This window comes from Bubalus kerabau, chromosome 2 (genome assembly GCF_029407905.1).
Source record: "Bubalus kerabau isolate K-KA32 ecotype Philippines breed swamp buffalo chromosome 2, PCC_UOA_SB_1v2, whole genome shotgun sequence".
In the NCBI taxonomy this organism is placed as follows: Eukaryota; Metazoa; Chordata; class Mammalia; order Artiodactyla; family Bovidae; genus Bubalus; species Bubalus kerabau.
The window spans coordinates 13,942,040-13,954,436 of record NC_073625.1 but is presented as its reverse complement, the minus strand read 5'-3'; the positions used below and the strand labels follow the sequence as shown (position 1 = coordinate 13,954,436).

Sequence of the window (12,397 nt, the reverse complement as noted above, 5' to 3'; positions counted from 1 at the left end):
AGAATTTCAAATAACAAGCCCATTCTAAGTTCCTGTCTGAGTTTGGAATGCTTTTATTTTTCCTAAGCAAGCAAAGCTCTAATCCAAATTGTGAACTAAGAAATTTTCCATAATATTGTAGACTTTAGCGAGGCAATTGAAACATAGGGTGTATTTGAAAAGGCAGAGGTGTAGCATGAATTCACATGCTAAACTGGATTGTTCTTTAATTATTTAATATATATGCTTTGTTTCTCTACACCTATACATTTTCTGAAAAGACTTACAATAGCACTGTGTGACTCATTCCTTCCATCATATAATGAATAAAATTATTGGGAAAACCAGCCACTTAAATTAGTGCTAGGGTAGGATGCTTTGGCTCTGATTCTAGGGAAAGAGATCAAAATTTTCCTGAGAGGTTGGATGGGAACAAAGAGAAATTACAATTACAGCTGACACAAAGAGTCAGGTAGTTGAGCAGTGATATCAGCCTTATATTTGAGAGGAGAATTTTAGTCATCTGATAAGAAAGATTGTGTTTAGCCAATGGCAGAGAAGATTGGTAATATATTGGGAAGTAGAGTACAGGGTAGCATGAATGAAAAGAATTCAGGTAATATGTTGTGAGAAAAGAAACACTTTTTGAATACTTATTACTACTGAGTACTGTCCAAGAGGCCTTAAAGACCCTTAAATAAATATCAGAAAAGTAGGTAAAGGAATGGTTAAGTGGATGCTTCCATAGACAACATGTAAATTTCTACACAGCAGCATTTATAGGCTGAAATGAATTAACGTGCTCAGGCTCCCAGATGTTGAGACTACAGAGGGTTAAGGTTCAAGGGTGAAGAGGAAAACACATATGTGAGTGATAAATGTGTGTGTCTTTTTTTTTTTTTTTTTGAAAATGCATTGAAAAGTGGACCCAAGCAAATGAGTGCTGACTTTGTTAACTATTGTGAAGCAAAAGCATATATACGTTGGGTAAGCTAATACTTTTGAATCCTTTAAAACTTAGTTGACATTTTTTTTTTTTTTTTTTTTTGGAGAAGAAATGGTGAGTATTGTGAGGGGGAGTGGCCTAAAAAGAGGATGGGTGGATTTAGACTTAGCTTTTCCTTTTTGTATAATGAAGTTCACCTTTGGCCTCATATTGCATCTCCCTCTCAACCATCCAAAAGCTTCCAGTTAATCAGCCCCATCCTTCTTGAAAGGGAATTAAGGACTATCTGTTGTTATCCAGGCGTGTCCCTTAGAGATCTTAATATAGACCCCTTATACACTCAGAGACATTTAAAAAAGAAAACTTCCAGGTGCCTTTTATTGATGAAGATAAGTCTGAGAGCTTTGAAATACTACTTTAATAAAAACCATTGATTATATAAATTAAACCACTTTCTACTTACAGACATTGTAACAATTTTTCTAGTTCCATTTTAATAATAATCTCCCTTTTCACATTGATCTGCTATGCTACTTGTATGATCTTTCAAAATTACATGTGTGTTGGTCTTCTTATGGGTTTTCTAATCTTAACATTTGTGAGTTTGTTTACTTTTGCTTTAATATACTCTTGTCTTAACTATTGAAGTTTCATCATAAATCCTGATATATGCTGAGATATACTCTCTCTTGTCTGGCTTTAGACATGTCTTGATTATTGTTGACTTTTTATACTCCCATAGAAGTTTAAAACTCAGCCTCATCCAAGTCTGGTTGTCTTTGATTGGAGTTGCATTGAGTCTATAAGCAATTTGGGATGAATTGACTTCTTTGTATGTTTCTATCACAAATATGATGTCTACAAGTCTTTCTTGAATGTTTCTCAGTGGAATTTTAATTTATTTGTTAATAGTTTTCTTTTCTTTTAATTATTTGGCTGCACCAGGTTTTAGCTGCAGCATGCGGGATCTAGTTCCCTAACCAAGGATGGAACTTGAGCCCTCTGCATTAGGAGCGCAGAGTCTAAGCCTCTGGACCACCTGAGTGGAATTTTGTGATTATTTTTTGCTCTTGGACCTTATACATCTTTGGTTAGATTTATTCCTAAATATTTTATAGTTACTTGCTATGTTAATATCTTTATTTTAAAAATTACATTTTCTTATTATTTGCTACTATATAGAAATACAGGGGCTTTCCAGGTGGCGCTAGTGGAAAAGAACCTGCCTGCCAATGCAGGAGATGTAAGAGACCCAGGTTTGATCCCTGGGTCAGGAAGATCCCTTGCAGAAGGACACGGCAACCCATTCCAGTATTCTTGCCTGGAGAATCCCGTGGACAGAGGAACCTGGCAGGTTACAGTCCATAGGCTCCCAGAGAGTTGGACACGACTGAAGCGATTTACCATGCAGGACATAGAAATACAATAGAATTTTTTATTTTGCACTTTTAAAACTGTTCAATTCTCTTATTATAATAATTATATTTTCATATATTTTATAATATATTTTTATAATAATTCTCTTGATTCTTTAGGATTTTCCATGTGAACAATCATGTTGTCTGCAAATAAGAACAGTTTTTTTCTTCCTTTCCAACCTAGTCTTATACTTTACTTCTTTTTCTGATATTATTCCACTGGCTAGGAAATTGAATATCTGTTTCTCACCATACAAAGCAAACAACCTCAGATGCACTGAAGATTCAAATATTAAGTGGTAAAATTTTCTTAGATAATAGAGGTGATACAGGAGTAGGAAACATTTTATTCCACAGGCTATCAAAACTACTAACCATAAAGGAAAAGACAGATCAATTTTAAAATGAGAACTTCTGGTAATCAAAGGATAGCTTGATGAAAGTGTAAAAAAAAAAAGCTATAAATAGGAAAAAAGTATATTGTCATACACACAATTGACAAAAGAGAGTCACTACCTCCTTAGTGGATAAAGTGAAAGTGAAAGTGAAGTTGCTCAGTCCTGTCTTTGCGACCCCATGGACTGTAGCCTGCTAGGCTCCTCCAACCATGGGATTTTCCAGGCAAGAGTGCTGCAGTGGGTTGCCATTTCCTTCTTATTCCCAACCCAGGGATCAAACCCTGATCCCCTGCACTGCAGGCAGACTCTTTACCGTCTGAGCCACCAGGGAAGCCCTTAGTGCATAAAGAGTTTCTACAATACAATATTAAAATGGGAAAACAATCATTTCACAGACGAAAAGATATTCATGACCAGTAACCATATTCAGTGATAATCAGCTTCATCAGTGATGAGGGAAATGCAAAATAAAACCATAATGACATAACACATTTTGCTGATTTCATTGATTAAAATTTTACATGTCTAAAGATACCAAGTATTGAGTATGCAGATCAATAAGATTGCCTGTAAATTGCTGATAGGAGTGTAAATTGGTATAACATATTGGAAAAATAAGGTATTGTCTTGGAAACCCAAACACTTACACATCTTAATAAATGAGCAATTCAATTTTCTGGTGTATACCCAAGAGAAATAGTTGCACAAGATCAATATAAGATGTAAATAAAAACTTTCACATCATCATAGTTCATAATAGTAAAAATCTGAGAGCAGCCTTAAGAGCTATAGTAATTAAATCATAGCATACTCAAGCAATGAATTACAGAGTAGTGAACTGAATCAGGGGCTTCCCAGGTGGTGCTAGTGGTAAAGAACCTGCCTGTCAATGCAGGAGACATAAGAGATGCGGGTTCAATCTCTGCGTTGGGAAGATCCCCTGGGGAAGGGCATGGCAATCCACTCCAGTATTCTTGCCTGGAGAATCACATGGACAGAGGAGCCTGGCAGGCCATAGTCCATAGGGATGCAAAGAGTTGGACGTAACTGAAATGACTTAGCACACACACATGTACTGAATCAACCCCATGTATTAACTGAGATATGCATGAATCTTACTAATTTAATGGAAATGAAAAATACCAAATCCCAAAATATTGTACTCAGGCTAATATTCTACAAAATTCAAAGAAGTGAAACTAAGTAATGTATTGTTTAAGCATACATATGTATTTCTAAAACTATTAAATATTAAAGGGAATAATTGGTACAAAAGTTGGGATTATATTTGAGGTAGAAGGAGAGGCAGGAGAACAGGATTGGGGGGAGCATATAGATAAAAGCTACTGTCAGAGTTTTACTATATTGGGTTGCATGGGACACTCTTGAATGTTTTTTATTACTAAAATTCATAAATGAAATAAATTAATGTCAAGTGTGGATCACTGAAGATTATCATGACCTGAGGATTATAATTAATCTAATTCTGCACACATGAGGTTCTTTTAAATCATATACAACAGGAACACTTATGAGCTGCACTTAATTACTGTGCACAACCTTCTCAGGGAGAACAGTGTAAGGATAAGAAGGGAAGCACTTTAGTGAAAATGCACTGTTGCCCAGATAAATACACTCTTTCCCAAGAAAACTGTAGATTGTGTTTTTCTTCATCACTGTTATGTAGAGATTAGCCAAAATTATCTACTTCCTATTCAGGGGATCACAGAATTTGATATTAATATGGACCATAGACTTCATCCAACTCTGATAATTAAAAAGATTCTGATTTTTTTTTAAATAGCTGCTTGAATTATGTGACCTTTTCTTTTAACCTACCTGTTATAATGTTCTTTTCTTAGACTCATCTTCTCTCTCTGTTTTTTCAGAGTTTTAGTCTTATGGCAATATGTAATTTACATTTCCACTTAAGAATGTGATGATACTACCTTATGGCTTCCCTGATTACTTTCATTAGTAAGGCTCTGCTGCTGCTGCTAAGTCGCTTCAGTCGTGTCCGACTCTGTGCGACCCCATAGACAGCAGCCCACCAGGCTCCCCCGTCCCTGGGATTCTCCAGGCAAGAACACTGGAGTGGGTTGCCATTTCCTTCTCCAATGCATGAAAGTGAAAGTGAAAAAGTGAAGGCGCTCAGTCGTGTCCGACCCTCAGCGACCCCATGGACTGCAGCCCTCCAGGCTCCTCTGTCCCTGGGATTTTCCAGGCAAGAGTACTGGAGTGGGGTGCTGTTGCCTTCTAGTGTGTATATTTTCCTGGTTAAAGTATAAGCCTCAACCCCTCTTTTTCTGAAGCATCTGTCAGGGCCCTAGGGCAGGGGTTCCCAACCTCAGGGATCAAACACATGATAATCTGAGGTGGAGCTGAAGAAATAATAGAAATAAAGTACACAGAAAATGTAATGCACTTCAATCATCCCAAAACTATCCCCTCCACCCTGGTCTGTGGAAAAATTTCCTTCCATGAAACTGTTCCCTGGTGCCAAAAAGGTTGGGGATGGTTGCCCTAAAGCACTTGTCAAAATCACTTTGGTGGGTAGGGGAAGGGGAGGGGACAAGGCATAACGGAGAGAGTAAGGGGTGTTGAGGTGGAAAGTTATGAATGAAAAAATTGAAGCAGAGAGAAAACGGTTGCCTTAAATCACTCGGTTGATTCATCGATTAATTCAAAGGAATATTATGGTGACTAGAAATGGGCTAGCCAGAGCCTATTTCTCCGGGATTTGGGCAAAATGCACTTCCTATTTCATCCTACTGCTCTTTACCAGGTACTTGTGCCCAGAGAGGGAGCCAGCTTTTTTCTTCTTCTTCTTCTTCTTTTTTTTTCCTGTTTTATTTATAGCTAGAAGTTAAAAGTTTCTAATGCCTCCCCTCTTTATACCTGGGATTCCACTCCACAAGAGAGATGTCGGGTCACTTCTGACAGAGTTGATAAGGACTTCTGCTCACCACACGAAAGACCAGTACATCGGGAGGCAAGTTCCTGGGGCAGGAATAACGACTTTAATCAGAAAGCCATCAGCCTGAGAGGTCAGGGCACTAATGCCTCAAAGAACCAGCTTTCCCCAGTCAAAATTCCGGTTCCTTTTACACAGAGGATGAGGAAGGGGCGGGCAATCACTGTGATGCTGGCCAACCATTGGCTGAGCCTGCTGCTAGTGGCCCCGCCCTAACGGCTGCACCTTAACGGTTCCGGTGCCAGCCCCGCCCCCAGGCCAGAGTCACGTCACAGCAAGAAAGGAAGTGCCCTCTGGCTTCTTGTTGCCAATGGACACCAGAAGGCTTATCACCGGGTGCTATACTCGGGGTGCTCACGGAGCTCTCAGAGCCACCAGCAGCACTGCCAGTGTTGGAAGGAGGGGCCTGTGGCAGGTGAAATATGGGGGGGAGGTGGTAGACAGAAAACAGAACTGTTGTGAAATTGTGGAGACAGATATATATATATATATATTTAATCTCCCCACCAAGCCTTTTTATTTTTTCCCCAAAAGCAGTTTTGTCTAGAGAAAATCCTCTGTCCGTGGAATTCTCCAGACAAGAATACTGGAGTGGGTTGCCATTCTCTTCTCCCGGGGATCTTCCCAACCCAGAGATCGAACCCTGGTCTCCTGCATTGCAGGCGGATTCTTTACCATCTGAGCCACCAGGGAAGCCCCGAGAAAAACCCCAGTGCCCCGCATTTGTGACAAAATCATCTTCTAGGACAGATCCCAGGAGAAAACGGTGAGATCCAGAACTCCTACCACCAGTGGAGTTTTCTGAAATATAAAGTTTATCAGATGTAATGTATTTAGAAGAAAAATGCAATTGTTTTAAGAACTTAATTCCAAAAGACTGAAAGAGCCCAAAGTCTGAGCAGAAAACAATGTCTGCTGACAGCCGCCAGATCGGATCAGGAAGGGGCTGTGGGCACAAGAGACCCCTTTCACCAGGAGTTGATGGTGGTGGCACTTTCTTTTCCCAGGCTGCCCACCCACACCACTGTGGGTTCCTGGTCACAGTCAGAAAGCACTCTCCCAAGAATCCACAACTGTTACCAGCGTGCTCCCTCCTCCAAGCACCCTCCCCACCTCTAGTGCCCCCATTCCCCATGACCCCACGACGAGCCTATTCCTTCCCCTTTAGCCTAAGATTCATCTAAGAAATGGGTTACGTAGAATGTTTAATCTTATCATGTAGTCCCTGGAACTTGTTTTCTTTGAACTGTGTCTGAACCGTTGGTTTCTTTGCAGTCTGCCTTTTAATTAGACTCCTACTGTATCTATGAAAGTCCTCCCCAGACTGACTAATCAAGTGCACCAGGAAACTGAAATTCTATCATAAAACAGTTACTAATGTGCAGGAGTGGAAGGGGGGGATGATTCAATTGCTGTTTTATTACCCAAATTGACAAAGATTGGTGATGGAGAGTGTGCTCACTGGAGTCGCGTGGCAACACGCTCGTCTAATTAATGAAGTGACAGCCTTATGCTGTGAAGTAGCAAAAGGACTTGACAAGACTCATGGCTTTTCTCATTGACTCGAACAGCTGGAATGGTGTCTCCTAACGTTTTCACAAGATTTGGCAGTAATATATTACCCTTGTCACTCTTGAAGAGGAGCGAGGGGCAGTTAAATTTTTTCCTCACTGTTGTGTATCCCAACAGGAAGACAGAGATGAGTGCTGACCACCCCACCCCACCTGACCCCACCATCTACCTACCAATGCCCACCCCACCCACCATTCACACTACCGTCAGATATCTCCACTGTCAATCTTGCCTTTTTTGGTATCTTTTCTGGGAGAAAGATGGAGAAATCAACCGGGAACTTACATTAATTTTTCTAGAGAGAAAAAGAAATAAAAACATAAAGCCCTGATGCACAGTTTGCTAATGATTCTGAATTCATAAACCGATGGGATAGAAAACAGAAAACTGGGACTCACTGTGAATTAATCACATATGAATACTATTGATGAATATTTTCAGTGACTAAGGACTGTGTATCAGAAAAAAATGCATGTGATTTAATCTTTTTCAGTTTTTTTTTTTTTTTTTAAGTATCTGTTGCCTGGCTACTTCTGTTGTTTGGCCAAATATTTGGGCCTCTGTGTGTTTGATTCTGCTCAGATAAGCAAAGGGGACCAGATGGATTTGAGAACCGTGTCTCTCTTGTGTCTGGAGAGTCCTCTGGAGATAGATGAAAAACAGCCTGCTCATTTGTGCAATTGCAAAGTTCCAGAAAAACAGGTCACATGGTACTACAAAGGCAGTCATACTTCTGATATTTCAGCTGTTTAATTCTTTTCATATTCCCCTCCAAATATCCTCTTAAAAATGGGAGGGGAGCTGTCTTTCTCTTATATGTTTCCTTGCTTGACACGGGTAGGTCCAGATTCAGGTCTAAAGCGGATCTAATCCCAAGGTTATTACGTGTGTGAAGTTTAGTCCTGAAAACTAACATTTTGGGGGAAGGTAAATGATTATAAATGTAAATTTCAGCTCCCGGTGGAGCTACTTGGTTGGGAAGGATTTCTGGGGTTGGCACAGCTCAGTGGTAATTATCGAGACTTGAACATAGTTTTTGTTTCAAGGGGAAAGACATTTGGCAGCAGATCCCGCAGTCTCTAAAAGGCCACATCGTTTTTTTCCCAGGGATGCCAAAACCTCTCATTTCCATACTTAAAATGTTAATGGTCTTTGCTCACCCATATCCTGGTGCCCACTGGCTTTGTGGAACAGGTATGGCTCTTTTCTGGATCGTTCTCATCACGGGAAACCACAGAGCCTTCAACCTGGCAGGATTTCCCTGGGTGCCAATATATCATTTAGGCCAGTCCATGTCGGACGGCTTTCAAATCTCCACAGCCAAACTCGTGTTTCACTTGAAGGGATAAAACAGAGTTATTCAAGCAAATGATATCTAAGCTTTTTGTACAATTCACGGAAAAGATTCATCACTTTTTTTTTCTTGAGGAACAACAAAAACAGTATATTTAATTATCTGTTATGTGCCAAGTGTTATGCTAACCAATGCAGAGAGATCCTGAACTGGAAGACACAGCTTTTGACTTTTAAAGGTGTGAGATTCCTTTGGATAATAATACATGTTCAAAACCAGCAAGGTGTGATCCCAAGGCTCTACCAGAGCTGTCAAAATTGTGTGTGTAAATACACACACACACACACACACACACATATATATAATTCTCTCAGAATTATAGTGCATTCATTCTTCCAACAAACACTGTGCTGGTATCTAAGGGAAAAGAGGAGGAGGGATAAATTAGGAGTTTGGGATTAACACACTACTATATATAATTTTAAAAATCTATAAAATCTGTAAAATACCATATATAAAATAGGGGACTTTCCAGGTGGCTCAGTGGTAAAGAATAGCCTGCTAATGCAGGAGACTCAGGAGACACAGACAGGAGACTCAGGAGACACAGGCTCGATTCTGGATTGGGAAGAATCCCCTGGAGAAAGAAATGGCAACCCACTCCAATATTCTTGCCTGGTAAATCCCATGGACAGAGGAGCCTGGCAGACTGAAGTCCATGGAGTCACAAAAGAGTCAGACATGACTTAGTGACTAAAACAACAAGAAAGGTGATTAATATACTGTCTTCATCCTCATGGAGCACACAGACAATGCAGAAAACATTAAACAACAGATCATTTTTAGCAAATATTTATTGAGTAATTATTATCAGCCAGGCCCTATGCTGTGTGATAGAGATGGAAGACTATGACACTTATTATGGATCTTGCCTTTTATGGAGTTTGCAGTCATGCCCTCATTTATAAGAACAATTAACAATCTTAAGTACACAGGTAAAATGTAAAATCAACTATGTTCAAATCTTAGTTTTTCAATGAACTACCAATAAATCTAGACATTGTTTTTTCTCTTTAACATTTTTCATGTGGACCATTTTTGAAGTCTTTATTGAATTTGCTTCAGTATTGCTTCTGTTTTATGCTCTGGTTTTTTGGCCTTGAGGCATGTGGGCTCTTAACTCCCCGACCAGGGGTTTAATCTATAACCCCTTCATTGGAAGGCAAAGTCTTAACCACTGGACCACCAGGGAAGTCCGCTAGACACATTTCTAAACCCCTCTATGCCTTGCTTTCTTCTTCTGGAAAATAGGAGTAACAGTACATACCACATACATTTTGTAGTGATTAAAATAAGGAAAAACAAGTACCACACTTAATTTCAGTGTCTTCAATATCACAGATGTTCAATTAATAGTGGTTATTTGTGGATATAAATGGGTTTCTTTTAAAGGCAAGTGACGGTAGTATGTAGGTGGGGCAGCCAAGCCAGATGAGGGTACAGATGACCTGAACTGCACGTGAAGGATGAGCAGAATTAGGGACTCTCTGGATGGTCCAGTGGTTAAGGCTCTGTGCATCCACTACAGGGTCTACAGGTTCAATCCCTGATCAGGAAACTAAGATCTCATTTCCCTCACACCATGTAGCACACCCCCCACCCCGCAAAAAAAAAAAGTAGGAGTTAAAGGGAGGAGGAGCAGTTATGCAAAAGCACAGAGGTCTAAGGAAGCAGCATGTTGCCCTAGGCCTAGAGGATAGAGTGCCAAGGGTGGGGGATGTAGTGGTGAAGAATTAGGTTGAATAGGAAAGCCAAGATCTGACCATGAGGGCCTAGAGTGTCTTAGTAAGAGGAATGAATTTGTATATTGAAGACAATGAGAAATCATTGGATAGTAATTAGAGGAACATTTCTCGAAGGAAAAGGTGCTTGAACTAAACACTGATTGACGGGTAGGATTCAAACTGATGGAAACAAAGACTTGGGACACAGGGAGGGGAGAAGCAGGAATACACACCTCAGGGGTAGAAGTGAACTTAACACTTAGAGGACTCATTCAGCTGCCAGGTGCTTCCGAGCAAACTTAGGAGACTGTTGTTTTAACTGATGATTCCAGAAGGGGTTTAGGGTTAGGGCAACTAAGAGTGTGGCTGGCATAAATCCTAGTATATTACCTTCTGTAGATTGTTTATAGTCACATGGCCATCTATCTTTAGGTTCTTTCTTTTATTTTTGGAAATAGGGAATATGATCCCTTTCTCATGATTATCATATAGAGATGTTCCATATTTGCCTGTAGAGTCATTGATGCTTTTATATGTTACAGTGAGCATGTCTTTTTGACAACTCCTGCCCAGCACTGAGTATAGATACAGTGTTTCCTAAATTCAAAATCTATCACATGATTTGGTCTTCAGGCTGGAGATCAGTATGGATGGTCCAACCATACATCCCTTGACGATGTGTGTATGTTTCCACAGGGCATCACTGTCTGGGGAAGACATGGATGGACTCATGACCATGGGCTCATGGACTGCTCATGGGCTGCTCATGAGCAGCATGGACTCAGCTGCTCCTGACTTCATTCTTCAAAACCACCACCTCTGCAGTGGAACAGTTTCCCTTGTAATTTACTCCAAAAGTAAGTTAGTTCTAAAAGAACTTTTAAACCATCATTATTACAGTTAATTTGGTTTATTTCATGCAAAGTTGTCTCTATCTCTCTAAGGAATGTTATATACCTTAAAAAATGATTCTGCTTTCCATTTGGTTCCTTTTCCTATTTGACTTGGTCTCTATTTTTTGTAATAATGGTGAGATCTCAGATATGAATTGTTAGCATGGTGTTGGCAAGGATGTCAGGATGTCAAAGTTTACGTTTTTCAACTTTCAATTAATCTGACCGTTTTAACCTTACTTCCTGCCATGGCTATTCAAGGTGTTCTCCAGTTCCTGAGCTGTGCCTGTGTTCCCCACATGTGTCTGCTTGCTGCTTGTTGCTTTATTTTTCTAATCACCCAGGATCCACCTTCGCTGCTGTGTGAAGACAATCACCTCTCCGTCACTATTTTCCATCTTCTGAATAATCCTTGACCTCCAGCTCTTTGTCTTTGCAGGTTTATGACTTAGTGGATTCCAGGAGGGAGAAGACATACGTGCGTTTGTTCAATTTACCTTTTTAAAGTAGAAGGGTGTGATTGTTAAAGATTTATAGATGTTTGGGTTTAAAAATCACAAAATAATTTGTTGATTATGAGTAAAGATAGTCTGAGACTGGTACACTGTATTTAAACTTTTAAAACCTGGAGGTGAAGAAAATGTGAACATCTGAGATGTGCTGGGAATGTGCTCTCTATGGTTTGGAAGCCATAATAGAAGTTTATCTTTAGAACAGTCTCTTTGTTCTGGGGTAGAATCATCTTGGTTGTATTTCTTATTCATACTGTGTTTCATTTTGTTGTGTTTAGGGTTACTCTAAGTGCTTTTGAAGCAAACAAAAAAGCAAATGCTTTTATTCATTTATTCGTTCATTCCCAACTCGGTGATTCATTCATCTGTTGATTTACTTACACAACAAATACTTACTGAACCCTCATTCAGTGCCTTGCCTGAATTATATGGAGGGAGGCCAGCATCAGAGCTGTGTGCTTGTTATCATGTTTCATAATGTGAAAAGCTGTGTCAAGAGGTTGGAGGGTGAGGAGAGCTGTGAAGCAGTGGTTGTCTGCCAAGTCCAGTATCCCAACCAGGAAGCATCAGCCACAGCTTCCAGCATCTGGAGGTTGGTTGGAACTGCCAGTACTCAGGGCCAAACCC

The 12,397-nt window shown here is 40.0% G+C and overlaps 1 long non-coding RNA gene across 1 annotated transcript; it reads left to right on the top strand.

Moving 5' to 3' along the window:
- The first annotated feature begins 6,010 nt into the window (after positions 1–6,010).
- On the top strand, positions 6,011–11,096 carry LOC129643030 (uncharacterized). Its single transcript, XR_008709991.1, has 3 exons — positions 6,011–6,130; positions 6,253–6,481; positions 11,062–11,096. It is a non-coding gene; the product is annotated as an uncharacterized LOC129643030 (long non-coding RNA).
- Positions 11,097–12,397: the final 1,301 nt, after the last annotated feature.